Below are 22,374 nucleotides of genomic sequence, written 5' to 3'. Positions count from 1 at the left end.
TTCTGGAAATCTGCATTGGGATACTGTGAACGCAATGAAGCTTGCGGTGACAAGGAATATCCTCGATGAAAACTAGAAACTTTAAAAACTCTCGGTGATGTGTGAATTCTCTCACAGAGTTACATTAGTTTTCATGCAGCGTCCTTTATCACTGTTTTGAGGAACCTGAGAGGATTTCTTGATCATTGAGGCCTACTGATAAAGGAAATATCATCAGTTCAAACGTGAAAGAACTTTCTAGAACTTTTTTGTGATCTGTAATTCCTTCACAGAGTTACAGCTTAGTTTCTCGGAACAGTTTCTAACACTCTTTTTGTGATCTGCAAAGTGAGATTTGGGACCATGCCCATGGTGAAAAAGGAAAATATCCTCAGATAATACTAGAAGAAGCTTGCGGAGGATTGCTTTCTGATGTGTGTACTCATCACACGAGTTCCACCTCCTCTTCTTGGAACAGTTTGCTAACTCTGTTATCTTGTGTTCTGCAAGTGAATGTGGAGTGCTTGAGGCTATGGTGAAAAAGAATATCCTAGATCAACTGGAAGGAAGCCTTCTGAGACTGCATTCGATGTGAATCAATCCCAGAGTTACAGTTTTCTTTCAGGTTCAGTTTGCTAACACAGTTTTCTGGAAATCTCCATGGGATACTTCGGAAGGCAATAAGCTTGCGGTGACAAAGGAATATCCTCAGATGAAAACTAGAAGAAGCTTTTGTAGAAACTTCTTGGTGATGTGAATTATCTCACGAGTTACACTTGTTTCATGCAGCAGTCCATTATCACTGTTTTTGAGGAACCTGAGAAGGACTTCTTTGATCGCATAGGCTACGCTGATAAAGGAATATCATCAGTTCAAAACGAAAAGAACTTTCTGAGAAACTTCTTGTGATCTGGAATTCCTTCACAGAGTTCAGCTTAGTTCTCAGGAAGCGTTTGCTAACACTCTTTTCGTGGAATCTGCAAAGGAGATTGGGAGCCCATAGGGGCCACTGGTGAAAAAGGAATATCTAGATAATAACTAGAGAGAAGCTTCTGAGAGATTGCTTTCTGATGTGTGACTTATCACAACGAGTTCACACCCTTCCCTTCTGGAACAGTTTGCTAACTCTGTTCTTGTGTTCTGCAAAGTGATATTTGAGGCACATTGAGGCTGGAGAAAAAGGAAATATCTCAGATCAAAACTGAAAGAAGCCTTCGTGAGAACTGCATTTCGATGTGTGAATGCAACTCCCAGATTCACGTTTCTCTATGTTCAGTTTGCTAACACAGTTTTCTGGAAATCTGCAATGGGATACTTGAACGCAATGAAGTGCGGTGACAAAGGAAATATCCTCAGATGAAAATAGAAGAACTTTGTTAGAACCTTCTTGTGATGTGTGAATTCATCTCACAGAGTACACTTATGTTTCATGCGCGTCCATTATCACTGTTTTTAGGAACCTGAAAGGACTTCTTTGGATCGCATTGAGCCTACACTGATAAAGGAATATCATCATTCAAAAGTGAAAGAGCTTTCTGAGAAACTTCTTTGTGATTTGTGAATTCCTCACAGAGTTACAGCTAGTTCTCGGAAGCAGTTTGCTAACACTCTTTTCGTGGAATCTGCAAAGTGAGATTGGGGAGCCCATAGGGGCCCATGTGAAAAGGAAATATCCTCAGATAATAACTAAGAGAAGCTTACGAGAGATTGCTTTCTGATTGTGTACTCATCACACGAGTTCCACCCTTCCCTTCTTGGAACAGTTTGCTAACTCGTTATCTTTGTGTTCTGCAAAGTGATATTTGAGCGCATTGAGCTATGGTGAAAAGGAAATATCCTAAGATCAAACGGAAGAAGCCTTCTGAGAAACTGCATCGAGTGTGAATGCAACTCACAAGTACACGTTTCTCTTCATTGTTCAGTTTGCTAACACAGTTTCTGGAAATCTGCAATGGTAACTAGGAACCAATGAAGCTTACGGTGACAAAGGAATCCTCAGATGAAAACTAGAAAGAAGCTTCAGAAACTCTTGGTGATTTGTGAATTCATCTCCACAGATTACACTTATTTTCATGCAGCATTCATTATCACTGTTTGAGGAACCTGAGAAGGATTCTTTGATCGCATTGAGGCCATGTGATAAAGGAAATATCATCAGTTCAAAACTGGAAGAGCTTTCTGGAACTTTTTGTGATCTGTGAATTCCTCTCACAGATTAACGCTTAGTTTCAGGAAGCAGTTGCTAACACTTTTCGTGAATCTGCAAAGTGAGATTTGGAGCCCTAGGGCCCAGGTGAAAAGGAAATATCCTCAGATAATACTAGAGAGAACTTACTGAGAGATTGTTTTCTGATGTGGACTTCATCACACAGAGTTCCACCCTTCCCTTCTTGGAACAGTTTGCTAACTCTGTTATCTTGTGTTCTGCAAAGTGATATTTGGAGCGCATTGAGGCTATGGGTGAAAGGAAATACCTCAGATCAAACTGGAAAGAAGCCTCTAGAAACTGCATTTCGATGTGTGAATGCAACTCACAGAGTTAACACGTTTCTCTTCAGTGTTCAGTTTGCTAACAGTTTTTAAAAATCTGCATGGGATACTTGTGAACGCAATGAAGCTTGGGTGAAAAGGAATATCCTCAGATGAAAACTAGAAGAAGCTTTGTTAGAAACTTCGGTGATTGTGATTCATCTCACAAGTTACACTTATGTTTCATGCAGCAGTCCATTATCACTGTTTTTGAGGAACCTAGAGGACTTCTTTGATCGCATGAGGCTAGCTGATAAGGAAATATCATCAGTTCAAACATGAAAGACTTCTGAGAAACTTCTTTGATCTGGAATTCCTTCACAGAGTTACAGCTTAGTTCTCAGGAAGCAGTTTGCTAACACTCTTTTCGTGGATCTCGCAAAGTGAGATTTGGGAGCCCAAGGGCCCATGGGAAAAAGGAAATATCCTCAGATAATAACTAGAAGAAGCTTCTGAGAGATGCTTTCTTGTGTGACTTCATCACACAGAGTTCCACCCTTCCCTTCTTGGAACAGTTGCTAACTCTGTTATCTTGTTTCTGCAGTGATATTGGAGCTCATGAGGGCTATGGTAAAAGGATATACTAGAGATCAAAACGGAAAGAAGCCTTCTGGAACCTGCATTTCGATGTTGAATGCAACTCAAAGAGTTACAGTTTCTTCTCTCAGTGTTAGTTTGCTAACAAGTTTTCTAAATCTGCAATGGGATCTGGTGAAGCAATGAACTTCGGGGAAAGAAATATCCTAGATGAAATTAGAAAGAAGCTTTGTTAGAAACTTCTGGTGATGTGTGAATTCATCTCAAGAGTTACACTTGTGTTTCATGCAGCATCCATATCACTGTTTTTGAGGAACCGTAGAAAGACTTCTTTGATCGCATTGAGGACTACGCTGAAAAGGAATATCATCAGTTCAAAACGTGAAAGAATCTTTCTGAGAAACTTCTTGTGATCTGTGAATTCTCTCACAGAGTTACAGCTTAGTTCTCAGAAGCTTTTGCTACACTCTTCTTTTCTTGAATCTGCAAAGTGAGATTGGGAGCCCTATGGCCAATGGTGAAAAAGAAATATCCTCAGATAATAACTAGAAGGAGCTTAGTGAAGATTGTCTTTTTATGTGTGCTCATACACACAGTTCCACCCTTCCCTTCTTGGCAGTTTGCTAACTGTTTATCTTGTGTTCGCAAAGGATATTTGAGCTCATTGAGGCTATGGTGAAAAAGGAAAAATCCTCAGATCAAAACTGGAAAGAACTTCTGAGAAACTGCATTTAATGTGTGAATGCAACTCACAGAGTTACACGTTTCTCTCAGTGTTCAGTTTGCTAACACTTTTCTGGAAATCTGCAGTGGATACTTTGAACGCAATGAAGCTTGTTGACAAAGGAAATATCCCAGATGAAAACTAGAAAGAAGCTTTCTTAGAAACTTCTTGTGAGTGTGAATTCATCTCAAGAGTTACACTTATGTTTCATGCAGCGTCCATTATCACTGTTTTTGAGGAACTAGAAGGATTTTTTGATCGCATTGAGGCCTACGCTGATAAAGGAAAATCATCAGTTCAAAACGTGAAGAAGTTTCTGAGAAATTCTTTGTGATCTGTGAATTCCTCTCACAGAGTTACAGCTAGTTTCAGAAGCATTTGCTAACACTTTTCGTGGAATCTGCAAGTGAGATTTGGGAGCCCTAGGGGCCCATGGTGAAAAAGGAATATCCTCAGATAATAACTAGAGAGAAGCTTACTGAGAGATTGCTTTCTATGTGTGACTTCATCACAGAGTTTCCACCCTTCCCTCTTGGAACAGTTTGCTACCTCTGTTATCTTGTTTCTGCAAAGTGATATTTGGAGCGCATTGAAGCTATGTGGAAAAGGAAATATCCTCAATCAAAACTGGAAAAGCCTTCGAGAAACTGCATTTCGATGTGTGAATCAACTCCCAGAGTTACACGTTTCTCTCATGTGTCAGTTTGCTACACAGTTTTCTGGAAACTGCAATGGGATACTTCAGAACGCAATGAAGCTTGCGGTGACAAAATAATACCTCAGATGAAACTAGAAAGAAGCTTTCTTAGAAACTTCTTGGTGATGTGTGAATTCTCTCACAGAGTTACACTTATTTTTGATGCACAGTCCATTATACTGTTTTTGAGGAACCTGAGAAGGACTTCTTTGGATGCATTGAGGCCTACACTGATAAGGAATATCATCAGTTCAAAACGTGAAAAGAGTTTCTGAGAAACTTCTGTGATTCTTTGAATTCCTTCACGTTAAGCTGATTCTCAAGGAAGCAGTTTGCTAACACTCTTTTGTGAATCTGCAAAGTAGATTTGGGAGCCCATAGGGGCCATGGTGAAAAGGAAATACTCCAGATAATAACTAGAGCTTACTGAGAGATTGCTTTCTGTTGGTGACTTCATCACAGAGTTCCACACTTCCCTTCTTGGAACAGTTTGCTAACTCTGTTATCTTGTGTTCTGCAAATGATATTTGGGAGCTCATTGAGGCTATGGTGAAAAAGGAAATATCCTCAGATCAAAACTGGAAAGAACCTTCTGAGAAACTGCATTCATGTGTGAATGCAACTCACAGAGTTACACGTTTCCTTCAGTGTTCAGTTTGCAAACACAGTTTTCTGGAATCTGCATTGGGATACTTCTGACGCAAAGAAGCTGGTGTGACAAAGGAATATCCTCAGATGAAAACTAAGAAAGAAGCTTTGTTAGAAAATTCTTGGTGATGTGTGAATTCATCTCACAGAGTTACACTTATGTTCATGCAGCAGTCCTTATCACGTTTTTGAGGAACCTGAGAAGGACTTCTTGGATCGCATTGAGGCCTACACTGATAAAGGAAATATCATCAGTTTCAAAAACTGAAAGAAGCTTTTGAGAAACTTTTTTGTGATCGGTGAATTTCTCACAAGAGTCAGCTGAGTTTCAGAAGCAGTTTGCTAACACTCTTTTCGTGGAATCTGCAAGTGAGATTTGGGACCATAGGGGCCCATGGTGAAAAAGGAAATATCCTCAGATATAACTAGGAGAAGTTTACTGAGAGATTGCTTCTGATGTTGTGATTTCATCACACAGAGTTCCACCCTTCCTTCTTGGAACAGTTTGCTAACTCTGTTATCTGTTGTGTTCTGCAAAGTGATATTTAGGAGCGCCTTGGAAGCATGGTGAAAAAGAAAAAATCCTCAGATCAGAACTGGAAAAACTTTCTGAGAACTGCATTTCGATGTGTGAATGCATCTCACAGTGTTACACGTTTCTCCGTTTACTTCAGTGTTCAGTTTGCTAATACAGTTTTCTGGAAATCGTCAATGGGATAATTGTGAACGCAATGAAGCTTGCAGTGACATACGAAATATCCTCAGATAAAATGAGAAAGAAGCTTTCTTAGAAACTTCTTGGTGTTGTTAATTCATGTCATAGAGTTACACTTATGTTTCGTGCAGCAGTCCATTATCACTGTTTTTGAGGAACCTGAGAAGGACTTCTTTGGATTGCCTTGAGGCCTACGCTGAAAAACGAAATCATCAGTTCAAAACTTGAAAAAGCTTTCTGAGAAACTTCTCTGTGATCTGTGAATTCCTGTCACATATTCACAGCTTAGCTCTCAGGAAGCATTTTGCTAACACTCTTTTCTTGGAATCTGCAAAGTGAGATTTGGGAGCCCATAGGGGCCCATGTGAAAAAGAAATATCCTAGATAATAACTAGAGAGAAGCTTACTGAGAGATTGCTTTCTGATGTGTGACTTCATCACACAGAGTTCCACACTTCCCTTCTTTGAACAGTTTGCTAAGTCTCTTATTTGTGTTCTGCAAAGTGATATTTGAGCACATTGAGGCTATGGTGAAAAAGGAAATGTCCTCAGAACAAAACTGGAAAGAAGCCTTCAGAGACTGCATTTCGAATGTGTGAATGCACCACAGAGTTACACGTTTTCTCTCAGTGTTCAGTGTTGCTAACACAGTTTCTGGAAATCTGCAATGGATACTTTGAATGCAATGAAGCTTGTGGTGACAAAGGAAATATCCTCAGATAAAAATAGAAAGAAGCTTTCGTAGAAACTCTTGGTGATGTGGATTCATCTCAAAGAGTTACACTTATGTTTCATGCAGCAGTCCATTATCACTGTTTTATGAGGAACCTGAGAAGGACTTCTTTGGATCGCATTGAGGACCTACGCTGATAAAGGAAATATCATCAGTTCAAAAACGTGAAAGGAAGCTTTCTGAGAAACTTCTTTGTGATCTGTGAATTCCTCTCACAGAGTTACAGCTTAGTTCTCAGGAAGCAGTTTGCTAACACTCTTTTCGTGGAATCTGCAAAGTGAGATTTGGAGCCCATAGGGGCCCATGGTGAAAAAGGAATATCCTCAGATAATAACTGAGAGAGAACGTTACTGAGAGATTGCTTTCTGATGTGTGACTTCATCACACAGAGTTCCAACCTTCCCTTCTTGGAACAGTTTGCTAACTCTGTTATCTTGTGTTCTGCAAAGTGATATGTAGGGAGCTCATTGAAGGGCTATGATGAAAAAGGAAATATCCTCAGATCAAAACTGGAAAGAAGCCTTCTGAGAAACTGCATTTCGATGTGTGAATGCAACTCACAGAGTTACACGTTTCTCTTCAGTGTTCAGTTTGCTAACACAGTTTTCTGGAAATCTGCAATGGGATACTTTTGAACGCAATGAAGCTTGCTGTGACAAAGGAAATATCCTCAGATGAAAACTAGAAAGAAGCTTTCGTAGAAACTTCTTGGTGATGTGTGAATTCATCTCACAGAGTTACACTTATGTTTCATGCAGCAGTCCATTATCACTGTTTTGAGGAACCTGAGAAGGACTTCTTTGGATCGCATTGAGGCCTACGCTGATAAAGGAAATATCATCGGTTCAAACATGAAAGAAGCTTTCTGAGAAACTTTTTGTGATCTGTGAATTCCTCTCTCAGAGTTACAGCTGCGTTCTCAGGAAGCAGTTGCTAACACTCTTTTCGTGGAATCTGCAAAGTAGAGATTTGGAGCCCATAGGGCCCATGGTGAAAAAGGAAATATCCTCAGATAATAACTGTGGAGAAGCTTACTGAGAGATTGCTCTGTGTGTGACTTCATCACACAGACTTCCACACTTCCCTTCTTGGAACAGTTTGCTAACTCTGTTATCTTGTGTTCTGCAAAGTGATATTTGGGGGCTCTTTGAGGCCTATGGTGTAAAAGGAAATATCCTCAGATCATAACTGGAAAGAAGCCTTCTAAGAAACTGCATTTCGATGTGTGAATGCAACTCACAGAGTTACACGTTTCTCTTCAGTGTTCAGTTTGCTAACACAGATTTCTGGAAATCTGCATTTTGATACTTCTCAACGCAATGAAGCTTACGGTGACAAAGGAATTATCCTCAGATGAAAACTAGAAGATCTTTCGTAGTAAACTTCTTGGTGATGTGTGAATTCATCTCAGAGAGTTACACTTATGTTTCGCAGCAGTCCATTCACTTTTTGGGAACCTGTGAGGACTTCTTGGATCGCATTGAGCCTACGCTGATAAAGGAAATATCATCAGTTCAAAAGTGAAAGAAGCTTTCTGAGAACTTCTTTGTGATCTGTGAATTCCTCTCAGGTTACAGCTGAGTTCTCAGGAAGCAGTTTGCTAACACTCTTTTCGTGGAATCTGCAAAAGAGATTTGGAGCCCATAGGGGCCCATGTGAAAAAGGAAATATCCTCAGATAATAACTAGAAGAGCTATTAGAGATTGCTTCTGATGTGTGACTTCATCACACAGAGTTCCACCTTCCCTTCTTGGAATAGTTGCTAACTCTGTTATCTTGTGTTCTGCAAAGTGATATTTGGGAGCTCATTGGCTATGGTGAAAAAGGAAATATCCTCAGATCAAACTGGAAAGAAGCCTTCTGAGAAACTGTTTTGATGTGTGAATGCAACTCACAGAGTTTACACGTTTCTCTTCAGTGTTCAGTTTGCTAACACAGTTTCTGGAAATCTGCAATGGGATACTTCTGAACGCAATGAAGCTTACGGTGACAAAGGAAATATCCTCAGATGAAAACTAGAAGAATCTTCGTAGAAACTTTCTTGGTGATGTGTGAATTCATCTCACAGAGTTACACTTATGTTTCATGCATCAGTCCATTATCCCTTTTTTGAGGAACTGAGAAGGAACTTTTGGATCGCATTAAGGCCCTACGCTGATAAAGAAAATATCATCAGTTCAAAAAGTGAAAGAAGCTTTCTGAGAAACTTCTTTTTGATCTGTGCATTTTTCACAAAGAGTTACAGCATAGTTCTCAGGAAGCAGTTTGCTAACACTCTTTTCGTGGAATCTTCAAAGTGAGACTTGGGAGCCCATAGGGGCCCATGGTTTAAAAGGATATATCCTCACATAATAAGTAGAGAGAAGCTTACTGAGAGATTGCTTTCTGATGTGTGACTTCATCACACAGAGTTCCACCTTCCCTTCTTGGAACAGTTTGCTAACTCTGTTATCTTGTGTTCTGCAAAGTGATATTTGGGAGCTCATTGAGCGTTATGGTGAAAAAGGAAATATCCTCAGTTCAAAACTGGAAAGAAGCCTTCCGTGAAACTGCATTTCGATGTGTGAATGCATCTCACAGAGTTACACGTTTCTCTTCAGTGTTCAGTTTGCTAACACAGTTTTCTGGAAATCTGCAAGGGGATACTTGTGAACGCAATGAAGCTTGTGGTGACAAAGTAAATATCCTCAGATGAAAACTAGAAAGAAGCTTTCTTAGAAACTTCTTGGTGATGTGTGAATTCATCTCAGAGAGTTACACTTAGGTTTCCTGAGGCAGTCCATTATGACTGTTTTTGAGGAACCTGAGAAGGAATATTTGGATCGCATTAAGGCCTATGCTGATAAAGGAAATATCATCAGTTTAAAACGTGAAAGAAGCTTTCTGAGAAAATTCTTTGTGATCTGTGAAGTCCTCTCACAGAGTTACAGCTTAGTTCTCAGAAAGCAGTTTGCAAGCTCTCTTTTCGTGGAATCTGAAAAGTCAGATTTGGGAGCCTATAAGGGCCCATGGTGAAAACGGAAATATTCTCAGATAATAACTAGAGAGAAGGTTGCTGAGAGATTGCTTTCTGATGTGTGACTTCATCACACAGAGTTCCACCTTTCCCTTCTTGGAACAGTGTGTTATCTCTGTTATCTTGTGTTTGCAAAGTGATATTTAGGAGCGCATTGAACGCTACGGTGAAGAAGGAAATATCCTCAGATCAAAACTGGAAAGAGGCCTTCTGAGGAACTGCATTTCGATGTGCGACTGCAACTCCCAGAGTTACACGTTTCTCTTCAGTGTTCAGTTTGCTAAAACAATTTCTGGAAATCTGCAATGGGATACTTCTGAACGCAATGAAGGTTGTGGTGACAAAGGAAATATCCTGAGATGAAAAATAGAAAGAAGTTTCGTAGAAACTTCTTGGTGATGTGTGAATTCATCTCACAGAGTTACACTTATGTTTCATGCAGCAGTCCATTATCACTGTTTTTGAGGAAACTGAGAAGGACTTCTTTTGATCGCATTGAGGACTACGCTGATAAATAGAATATCATCAGTTCAAAACGTGAAAGAAGCTTTCTGAGAAACTTCTTTGTTATCTGTGAATTCCTCTCACAGAGTTCCAGCTCAGTTTTCAGGAAGCAGTTTGCTAACACTCTTTTCGTGGAATCTGAAAAGGGAGATATGGGAGCCCATAGGGGCCCATGGTGAAAAAGGAAATATCCTCAGATAATAACTGGAGAGAAATTTGCTGAGAGATTGCTTTCTGACGTGTCACTTCATCACACAGAGTTCCACATTTCCCTTCTTAGAACAGTTTGTAAACTCTGTTAACTTATGTTCTGCAAAGTGATATTTGGGAGCTCATTGAGCGTTATGGTGAAAAAGGAAATATCCTCAGATCAAAACTGGAAAGAAGCCTTCTGTGAAACTGCATTTCGATGTGTGAATGCAACTCACAGAGTTACACGTTTCTCTTCAGTGTTCAGTTTGCTAACACATTTTTCTGGAAATCTGCAATCTAATACTTGTGAACGCAATGAAGCTTGCGGTGACAAAGGAAATATCCTCAGATGAAAACTAGAAAGAAGCTTTGTTAGAAACCTCTTGGCGATGTGTGAATTCAACTCACAGAGTAACACTTATGTTTCATGTAGCAGTCCATTATCACTGTTTTTGAGGAAACTGAGAAGGAATTTTTTGGATCGCATGGAGGCCTATGGGCTTAAAGAAAATATCTTATCAAAATGTGAAAGAAGCTTTCTGATAATCTTCTTTGTTATCTGTGAATTCCTCTCACAGAGGTTCCAGCTGAGTTCTCTGGTAGCAGTTTGCTAACACTCTTTTCGTGGAATCTGCAAAGTGAGATTTGGGAGCCCATAGGGGCCCATGGTGAAAAAGGAAATATCCTCAGATAATAACTAGAGAGAAGTTTGCTGAGAGATTGCTTTCTGATGTGTCACTTCATCGCAGAGCTTTCCCCCTTCCCCTTCTTGGAACATTTTGCTAACTCTGTTATCTTGTGTTCTGCAAAGTGATATTTGGGAGCTCATTGGGCGTATTGGTGCAAAAGGAAATATCCTCAGATCAAAACTGGAAAGAAGACTTCTGAGAAACTGCATTTCAATGTGCGACTGCAACTCCCAGAGTTACACGTTTATTTTCAGTGTTCAGTTTGCTAAAACAATTTCTGGAAATCTGCAATGGGATACTTCTGAACGCAATGAATCTTGCGGTGACAAAGGAAATATCACAGATGAAAAATAGAAAGAAGCTTTCGTAGAAACTTCTTGGTGATGTGTGAATTCATCTCACAGAGTTACACTAATGTTTCATGCAACAGTCCATTATCACTGTTTTGAGGAACCTGAGAAGGACTACTTTGGATCACATTGAGGCCCACGCCGATAAAGGAAATATCATCGGTTCCAAACGTGAAAGACGCTTTCTGAGAAACTTCTTTGTGATCTGTGAATTCCTCTCACAGAGTTACAGCTGAGTTCTCAGGAAGCAGTTTGCTAACATTCTTTTCGTAAAATCTGCAAAGAGAATTTTGGAGCCCTTATGGGCCCATGGTGAAAAAGGAAATATCCTCAGATAATAACTGGAGAGAAGCTAACTGAGAGATTGCTTTCTGAAGTGCGACTTCATCACACAGAGTTCCAACCTTCCCTTCTTCTAACAGTTTGGTAACTCTGTTATCTTGTGCTCTGCAAAGTGATATTTGGGAGTTCATTGGGGGCTATGGTTAAAAAGGAAATAACCTCATATCGAAAATGGAATGAAGCCTTCTGAGAAACTGCATTTTGATGTGTGAATTCAACTCCCAGAATTACACGTTTCTCTTCAGTGTTCAGTTTGATAACACGGTTTTCTGGAAATCTGCAATGGGATACTCCTGAATGCAATGAAGCTTGCGGTGACAAAGGAAATATCCTGAGATGGACACTAGAAAGAAGCTTTGTTAGAAACTTCTTGGTGATGTGTGAATTCATCTCACAGAGTTACACTTATGTTTCATGCTGCAGTCCATTATCACTGTTTTTGAGGAAACTGAGAAAGACTTCTTTGGATCACATTGAGGCCTACAGTGATAAAGGAATTATCATCAGTTCAAAACATGAAAGCAGCTTTCTGAGAAACTGCTTTGTGATTTGTGAATTCCTCTCATGGAGTTACAGCTGAGTTCTCAGGGAGCAGTTTGCTAACACTCTTTTCGTGGAATGTGCAAAGTGATATTTGGGAGCCCATAGGGGTCCATGGTGAAAAAGGAAATTTCCTCAGATAATAACTAGAGAGAAGCTTACTGAGAGATTGCTATCTGATGTGTGACTTCATCACACAGAGTTCCACCCTTCCGTTCATGGAACAGTTTCCGGACTCTGTTATCTTGTTTTCTACAAAGTGATATTTGGGAGCTCATACTGGGCTACAGTGAAAAATGAAATATCCTCAGATCAAAACTGGAAGGAAACCTTTTGTGAAACTGCATTTCGATGTGTGAATGCAACTCACAGAGTTACACGTTTCTCTTCAGTGTTCAGTTTGCTAACACAGTTTTCTGGAAATCTGAAGTGGGATATTGCTGAACGTAATGAAGTTTACGGTGAAAAAGGAAATATCCTCAGATGAAAACTAGAAAGAAGCTTTCGTAGAAACTTCTTGGTGATGTGTGAATTCATCTGAGAGAGTCACACTTATGTTTCATGCAGCAGTCCATTATCACTGTTTTTGAGGAACCGGAGTGGACTTCTTTGAATCGCATTGAGGCCTACGCTAATAACTGGAGAGAAGCTTACTGAGAGATTCTTTCTGATGGGAGAATTCATCACACAGGAGTTCCAACCTTCCCTTCTTGGAACAGTTTGCTAACTCTGATATCTTGTGTTCTGCAAAGTGATATTTGGGAGCTCATTGAGGACTATGGGGAAAAAGGAAATATCCTCAGATCAAAACGGGAAAGAAGCCTTCTGAGAAACTGCATTTCGATGTGTGAATGCAACTCACAGAGTTACACGTTTCTCTTCAGTGTTCAGTTTGCTAACACAGTTTTCTGGAAATCTGCATTGGGATACTTCTGAACGCAACGAAGCTTGAGGTTAAAAAGGAAATATCCTCAGATGAAAACTAGAAAGAAGCTTTGTTAGAAACTTTTTGGTGATGTGTGAATTCATCTCACAGAGTTACACTTATGTTTCATGCAGCAGTCCATTATCACAGTTTTTGAGGAACCTGAGAAGGACTTCTTTCGATCACATTGAGGCCTACGTGAATAAAGGAAATATCTTCGTTTCCAAACGTGAAAGAAGCTTTCTGAGTAACTTCTTTGTGATTTGTGAATTCCATTCACAGAGTTACAGCTTACTTCTCAGGAAGCAGTTTGCTAAGTGTCTTTTCGTGTAATCTGCAAAGTGAGGTTTGGGAGCCCATAGGGTCCCATGGTGAAACATGAAGTGTCCTCAGATAATAACTAGAGAGGAGCTTACTGAGAGATTGCTTTCTGATGGGTGACCTAATAACACAGAGTTCCACCCTTCCTTTCTTGGAATAGTTTGCTAACTCTGTTATCTTGTGTTCTGCAAAGTGATATTTGGGAGCTCCTTGAGGGCTATGGTGAAAAAGGAAATATCCTCAGATCAACTGGAAAGAAACCTTCTGGGAAACTGCATTTCGATGTCTGAATGCAACTCACAGAGTTACACGTTTCTCTTCAGGGTTCTGTTTCCTAACACAGCTTTCTGGAAATCTGCATTGGGATACTTCTGAAAGCAATGAAGCTTGCGGTGACAAAGGAAATATCCTCAGATGAAAACTAGAAAGAAACTTTTTTAGAAACTTCTTGGTGATGTGTGAATTCATCTCACAGAGTTACACTTATGTTTCATGCAGCAGTCAATTATTACTCTTTTTGAGGAACCTGAGAGGACTTCTTTGGATCGCATTGTGGCCTACGCTGATAAAGGAAATATCATCAGTTCAAAACGTGAAAGAAGTCTTCAGGGAAACTTCTTTGTGATCTGTGAATTTCTCTCACGGAGTTACAGCTTAGTTCTCAGGAAGCAGTTTGCTAACACTCTTTTCGTGGAATCTGCAAAGTGAGATTTTGGAGCCCATAGGGGCCCATGGTGATAAAGGAAGTATCATCAGGTAATAACTAGAGAGAAGCTTACTGAGAGATTGCTTTCTGATGGGTGACTTCATCAAACAGTGTTACACCATTCCCTTCTTGAAACAGTTTGCTAACTCTGTTACCTTGTGTTCTGCAAAGTGATATTTAGGAGCGAATTGAAGGCAATGTTGAAAAAGGAAACATCTCAGATCAAAACTGGAAAGCAGCCTTCTGATAAACTGCATTTGGATGTGTGAATTTAACTCATAGATTTGCACGGTTCCCTTCAGTGTTCAGTTTGCTGACACAGTTTTCTGGAAATCTGCAATGGGATACTTGTGAACGCAATGAAGCTTGAGGTGACAAAGGAAATATCCTCAGATGAAAAGTATACAGCAGCTTTCGTAGTAACTTCTTAGTGATGTGCGAATTCATCTCACAGAGTTACACTTATGTTTCACGCAGCAGTCCATTATCACTGTTTTTGCGGAAGCTGAGAAGGAATTCTTTGGATCGCCTTGAGGCCTACGCTGATAAAGGAAATATCATCAATTCAAAATGTGAAAGAAGCTTTCTGAAAAACTTCTTTGTGATCTGTGAATTCCTCACACAGCACTACAGCTGAGTTCTCAGGAAGTAGTTGGCTACCACTCTTTTCGTGGAATCTGCAAAGTGAGATTTGGGAGCCACAAGGGGCCCCTGGTGAAACAGGAAATATACTCAGATAATAAGTGGAGAGAAGCTTACTGAGAGATTGCTTTCTGGTGTGTGACTTCATCACACAGAGTTCCACCCTTCGCTTCTTGGAACAGTTTGCTAAATCTGTTATCATGTGTTCTGCAAAGTGATATTTAGGAGCGCATTGGTGGCTATGGTGAAAAAGGAAATATCCTCAGATCAAAACTGGAAAGAAGACTTCTGAGAAACTGCATTTCGATGTGTGAAATCAATTCCCTGAGTTACACGTTTCCCTTCAGTGCTCAGTTTGCTGACACAGTTTTCTGGAAATCTGCAATGGGATTCTTGTGAACGCAATGAAGGCCTGCTGGTGACAAAGGAAATATCATCAGATGAAAACTAGAAAGAAGCTTTCGGAGAAAATTCTTGGTGATGTGTGACTTCATCTCACAGAGTTACACTTATGTTTCATGCAGCAGTCCATTATCACTCTTTTTGAGGAACCTGAGAGGACATTTTGGATGGCATATTGGCCTATTCTGATATAGGAAATACCATCAGTTCAAAACGTGAAAAAAGCTTTCTGGGAAACTTCTTTGTAATCTGTGAATTTCATTCACAGAGTTACAGCTTAGTTCTCAGGAAGCAGTTTGCTAACAGTCTTTTCGTGAAATCTGCAAAGTGAGATTTGGGAGCCTATAGGGGCCCTTGGTGAAAGAGGAAATATCCTCAGATAATAACTGGAGAGAAGCTTACTGAGAGATTTCTTTCTGAAGTGTGATTCATCACACCGAGTTCCACCCTTCCCTTCTTGGAACAGTTTGCTAACTCTGTTATCTTGTGTTCTGCAAAGTGATATTTGGGAGCTCATTGAGGGCTATGGTGATAAAGGAAATATCCTCAGATGAAAACTAGAAACAATCCTTCTGAGAAACTGCATTTCGATGTGTGAATGCAACTCTCAGAGTTACACGTTTCTCTTCAGTGTTCAGTTTGCCAACTCAGTTTTCTGGAAGTCTGCATTGGGATAATTGTGAACGCTATGAAGCTTGCGGTGACAAAGGAAATAACTTCAGATGAAAACTAGAAAGAAGGTTTGTTAGAAACTTCTTGGTGATGTGTGAATTCATCTCACAGAGTTACACTTATGTTTCATGCAGCAGTCCATTATCACTGTGTTTGAGGAACCTGAGAATGCTTCATTGGATCTCATTGAGGCCTACGCTGATATAGGAAATATCATCAGTTCAGAACGTGAAAGAAGCTTTCTGAGAAACTTCTTTATGATCTGCGAATTCCTCTCACAGAGTTACAGCTGAGTTGTCAGGAAGCAGTTTGCTAACACTCTTTTCGTGGAATCTGCAAAGTGAGATTTGGGAGCCCATAGGGGCCGAAGGTGAAAAAGGAAATATCCTCAGATAATAAGTAGAGAGAAGGTTGCTGAGAGATTGCTTTCTGGTGTGTGACTTCATCACACAGAGTTCCACCCTTCCCTTCTTGGAACAGTTTGCTAACTCTGTTATCTTGTGTTCTGCCAAGTGATATTTCGGAGCTCATTGAGGGCTATGGTATAAAAGGAAATATACTAAGATCAAAACTGGAAAGAAGCCTTCTGCGAACCTGCATTTCGATGTGTGAATGCAACTAAAAGAGTTACATGTTTCTCTTCAGTGTTCAGTTTGCTAACAAAGTTTTCTTTAAATCTGCAATGGGATAGTGGTGAACGCAATGAAGCTTGCGGGGAAAAGGAAATATCCTCAGATGATAATTAGAAAGAAGCTTTGTTAGAAACTTCTTGGTGATGGGTGAATTCATCTCATAGAGTTACACTTGTGTTTCATGCAGCAGTCCATTATCACTGTTTTTGAGGAACGTGAGAAAGACTTCTTTAGATCGCATTGAGGACTACGCTGACAAAGGAAATATCATCAGTTCAAAACGTGAAAGAATCTTTCTGAGAAACTTCTTTGTGATCTCTGAATTTCTCTCACAGAGTTACAGATTAGTTCTCATGAAGCATTTTGCTAACTCTCTTTTCTTGGAATCTGCAAAATGAGATTTGGGAGCCCATAGGGGCCCATGGTGAAAAAGGAAATAACCTCAGATAATAACTAGAGAGAAGGTTATTGAGAGTTTGCTTTATGGTGTGTGACTTCATCACACAGAGTTCCACACTTCCTTTCTTGGAACATTTTACTAACTCTTTTATCTTGTGTTCTGCAAAGTAATATTTGGGAGCTCATTGAGGGCTATGGTGAAAAAGGAAATATCCTGAGATCAAAACTGGAAAGAAGACTTCTGAGGAACTGCGTTTCGATGTGTGAATACAACTCACAGGGTTACATGTTTCTCTTCAGTGTTCAGTTTGCTAACACAGTTTTCTGGTAATCTGCAATGGGATACGTGTGAACGCAATGAAGCTTGCGGTGACAAAGGAAATATCCTCAGATGAAAACTAGAAAGAAGCTTTTGTAGAAACTTCTTTCTGATGTGTGAATTCATCTCAGAGAGTTACACTTATGTTTCATGCACCAGTCCATTATCACTGTTTTTGAGGAACCTGAGAAGGACTTCTTTGGATTGCATTGAGGCCAACGCTGATAAAGGAAATATCAGTTGAAAACGTGAAAGAAGCTTTCTGAGAAACTTTCTCGTGATCGGTGAATTCCTCTCACAGAGTTACAGCTGAGTTATCAGTAAGCCGTTTGCTAACACTCTTTTCGTGGAATCTACAAAGTGAGATTTGGGAGCCCATAGGGGCCCATGGTGAAAAAGGAAATATCCTCAGATAACAACTAGAGGGAAGCTTACTGAGAGATTGCTTTCTGATGTGTGACTTCATCACACACAGTTCCACCCTTCCCTTCTTGGAACAGTTTGCAAACTCTTTTATCTTTGTTTTGTAAAGTGATATTTAGGAGGGCATTGAAGGCTATAGTGAAAAAGGAAATATCCTCAGATCAACACTTTAAAGAAGCCTTTTGAGAAACTGGATTTCGATGTGTAGAATGCAACTCACGGAGTCACACTTTTCTCTTCAGTGTTCAGTTTGCTAAAACAGTTTTCTAGAAATCTGCAATGGGATCCTTCTGAACGCAATGAAGCATGTGGTGACAAAAGAAATATCCTTAGATGAAAACAAGAAAGAAGCTTTCTTAGAAACTTCTTGGTGATGTGTGAACTAATCTCACAGAGTTACACTTATGTTTCGTGCAGCAGTCGATTATCAATGTTTTTCAGGAAACTTAGAAGGACTTCTTTGGATCGCCTTGAGGCCTATGCTTAAAAACGAAATATCATCAGTTCAAAACGTGAAAGAAGCTTTCTGAGAAACTTCTTTGTGATCTGTGAATTCCTCTCACAGATTTACAGCTTAGTTCTCAGGAATCAGTTTGCTAACACTCTGTTCGTGGAATCTGCAAAGTGAGATTTGGGAGCCCTTAGGGCCCCATGGTGAAAAAGTAAATACCCTCACATAATAACTAGAGAGAAGCTTGCTGAGAGATTGCTTTCTGATGTGTGACTTCATCACAAAGGGTTCCACCCTTCCCTTCTTGGAACAGTTTGCTAACTCTATTATCTTGTGTTCTCCAAAGTGATGTTTGGTAGCTCATTGAGGGCTATGGTGAAAAAGGAAATATCCTCACATCAGAACTGGAAAGAAGCCTTCTCTGAAACTGCATTTCAATATATGATTGCAACTCACAGAGTTACACGTTGCTCTTACGTCTTCAGTTTGCAAACACATTTTTCTGGAAATGTGCAATGGGATACTTTTGAACGCAATGAAGCTTGCGGAGACAAAGGATATATTCTCAGATGAAAACTAGAAAGAAGCTTTGTTAGGTACTTCTTGGTGATGTGTGAATTCATCTCACAGAGTGACACTTATGTTTCATGCAGCAGTCCATTATCACTGTTTTTGAGAAACCTGAGAAGGACTTCTTTGGATCGCATTGAGGCCTACGGTGATAAAAGAAATATCATCATTTCAAAACGTGAAAGAAACTTTCTGAGAAACTTCTTTCTGATCTGTCAATTCCACTCACAGATTTACAGCTTAGTTCTCAGGAAGCAGTTTGCTAACACTCTTTTCGTGGAATCTGCAAAGTGAGATTTGGGAGCCCATAGGGGACCATGGTGAAAAAGGAAATATCCTCAGATAATAACTAGAGAGAAGCTTACTGAGAGATTGCTTTCTGGTGTGTGACTTCATCACAAGGAGTTCCACCCTTCCTTCTCGGAACAGTTAGCTAACTCTGTGATCTTGTGTTCTGCAAAATGATATTTGGGATCTCCTTGAGGGCTATGGTGAAAAAGGAATTATCCTCAGATCAAAACTGGAAAAAAGCCTTCTGAGAAACTGCATTTCGATGTGTGAATGCAACTCACAGAGTTACACGTTTCTCTTCAGTGTTCACTTTGCTAACACAGTTTTCTGGAATTCTGTTTTGGGATACTTGTGAACGCAATGAAAGCTTGCGGTTGACAAAGGAAATATCCTCAGATGAAAACTAGAAAGAAGCTTGGTAGTAACTTCTTGGTGATGTGTGAATTCATCTCACAGAGTTACACTTATAGTTTCATGCAGCAGTCCAGTTATCACTGTTTTTGACGAGTACCTGAGAAGGACTCTTTGGATCGCATTGAGGGCCTACGCTGATAAGGAAATATCATCATTTCATTAACGTGAAAGTAACCTTTCTAAGAAACTTCTTCTGATCTTAGTCGAATTCCAACTTCACAGCTTTACAGCTTACGTTCTCAGGCAACAGTTGTTTGCTAACACTCTTTTCGTGGAATCTGCAAGTGGAGATTTAGGTAGAGCCCTAGGTTTCCCATGGTGAAAAGGAAATATCCTTCATATATAACTAGAGAGAATGCTTACTGATAGAGTTGCTTTCTGAGTGTGACTTCATCAACATAGATTTCCACCTCTTCCCTTATCGGTACAGCTTAGCTAACTCTGTTATCTTGGTGCTTCTGCAAAGTGATATTTAGGAACGCATCTGAAGGCTATGGTGAAAAAGGAAATATGCCTCAGATCAAACTGGAAAGAAGCCGTCTGAGAAACTGCATTTTCGATTGTGTAATGCAACTCACAGAGTACACATTTCTCTTCAGTGTTCAGTTGGCTAACACAGTTTCTGGAAATCTGGCAAATCGGATACTTCTGAACGCAATGAAGCATTGCGGTGACAAAGGAAATATCCTCAGATTGAAACTAGAAAGAAGCTTTGTTAGAAACTTCTTGGTGAGGTGTGAATTCATCTCACAAGTTACACTTATGTTTCATGCAGCAGTCCATTATCACTGTTTTTGAGGAAACTGAGAGGACTTCTTTGGATCGCATTGATGCCTACGCTGATAACGGAAATATCATCAGTTCAAAACGTGAAAGAAGCTTTCTGAGAAACTTCTTTGTGATTCTGTGAATTCCTCTCACAGAGTACGAGCTTATTCTCAGGATGCAGATTTCTAACACACTTTCGTGGAATCTGCTAAGTGAGATTTGGGAGGCCATTGGGGCCCATGGTGAAAAACGAAATATCCTCAGATAATAACTAGAGAGAAGCTTACAGAGAGATTGCTTTCTGATGTGTGACTTCATCACACAGAATTCTACCCTTCTCTTCGTGGAACAGTTTGTTAACTCTGTTACCCATGTGTTCTGCCACGTGATATTTGTGAGCTCATTGAGGGCTATGGTGAAAACGGAAATGTCCTCAGAACAAAACTGGAAAGAAGACTTCTGAGAAACTGCATTTCGATGTGTGAATGCAACTCACAGAGTTACGCGTTTCTCTTCAGTGTTCAGTTTGTTAACAGTTTTCTGGAAATCAGCAATGGGATTCTTGTGAACGCAAAGAAGGTTTCATGTGAAAAAGGAAATATCCTCAGATGAAAACTAGAAAGAAGCTTTGTTAGAAACTTCTTGGTGATGTGTGAATTCATGTCACAGAGTTGCACTTATGTTTCTTGCGGCAGTCCATTATCACTGTTTTTGAGGAACCTGAGAAGGACTTCTTTGGATCGCATTGAGGCCTACGCTGATAAAGGAAATATCATCAGTTCAAAACCTGAAAGAAGCTTTCTGGGAAACTTCTTTGTGAATCTGTGAATTCCATTCACAGAGTTACAGCTGAGTTCTCAGGAGGCAGTTTGCTAACACTCTTTTCGCTGGAATCTGCAAAGTGATATTTCGGAGCCCATTGTGGCCCATGGTGAAAAAGGAAATGTCCTCAGATAATTACTGGAGAGAAGCTTACTGACAGATTGCTTTCTGATGTGTGACTTCATCACCAGAGTTCCACCCTTCCCTTCTTGGAACAGTTTGCTAACTCTGTTATCTTGTGTTCTGCAAAGTGATACTTAGAAGCGCATTGAATGCTATCGTGAAAAAGGAAATATCCTCAATGAAAACTGGAAAGAAGCCTTCTGAGAAACTGCATTTCGATGTGTGAATGTAACTCACAGAGTTAAACGGTTCTCTTCAGTGTTCAGTTTGGTAACACAGTTTTCCGGAAATCTGCAATGGGATACTTGTGAACGCAATGAAACTTGATGTGACAAAGGAAATATCCTCAGATGAAAACTAGAAAGAAGCTTTCGTAGAAACTTCTTGGTGATGTGTGAATTCATCTCACAGAGTTACACTTATATTTCATGCAGCAGTCCATTATCACTGTTTTTGAAGTACCTGAGAAGGCTTTCTTTGGATCGCTTCGAGGCCTATGCTGACAAAGGAAATATCATCGGTTGCAAACGTGGAAGAAGCTTTCTGAGAAACTTCTTTGTGACCTGTGAATTCCTGTCACAGAGTTACAGCTGAGTTCTCAGGAAGCACTTTGCTAACACTCTTTTCATGGAATCTGTAAAGTGAGATTTGGGAGCCATAGGGGCCCATGGTGAAAAAGGAAATATCCTCAGATAATAACTGGAGAGAAACTTACTGAGAGATTGCTTTCTGAAGTGTGACTTCATCACACATTGTTTCACGCTTCCCTTCTTGGAACTGTTTGCTAACTCTGTTATCTTGTGTTCTGGAAAGTGATATTTAGCAGCGCATTGAAGGCTATGGTGAAAAAGTAAATACCCTCAGATCAAAACCGGAAAGAAGCCTTCTGAGAAACTGCATTTCGATGTGTGAATTCAACTCACAGAGTTACCACGTTTTCTCTTCAGTGTTCAGTTTGCTACACACGAGTTTTCTGGACGAATCTGGCACGGGGATAGTTGTGAACGCAATGAAGCTTGCCGTGACAAAGGACTATCCTCAGATGAAAACTAGACGATCTTTGTTAGAAACCTTGGTGATGTGTCAATTCATCTCACAGATTACACTTATGTTTCAGCGCAGTACAGTTTCATGTTTTTGAGGAACCTGAGAGGACTTCTTTGGATTCGAATTGAGGCCTACGCTGATAAAGGAAATATCATCAGTTCAAAACGAGAAAGAAGCTTTCTGAGAAACTTCTTGTGTTCTGTGAATTCCCTTCACAGAGTTACAGCTTAATTCTCAGGAAGCAGTTTGCTA

The sequence above is a fragment of the Rhinopithecus roxellana genome, chromosome 14 (assembly GCF_007565055.1).
Source record: "Rhinopithecus roxellana isolate Shanxi Qingling chromosome 14, ASM756505v1, whole genome shotgun sequence".
Classification (NCBI taxonomy): domain Eukaryota; kingdom Metazoa; phylum Chordata; class Mammalia; order Primates; family Cercopithecidae; genus Rhinopithecus; species Rhinopithecus roxellana.
This window is presented reverse-complemented; position numbering follows the sequence as displayed.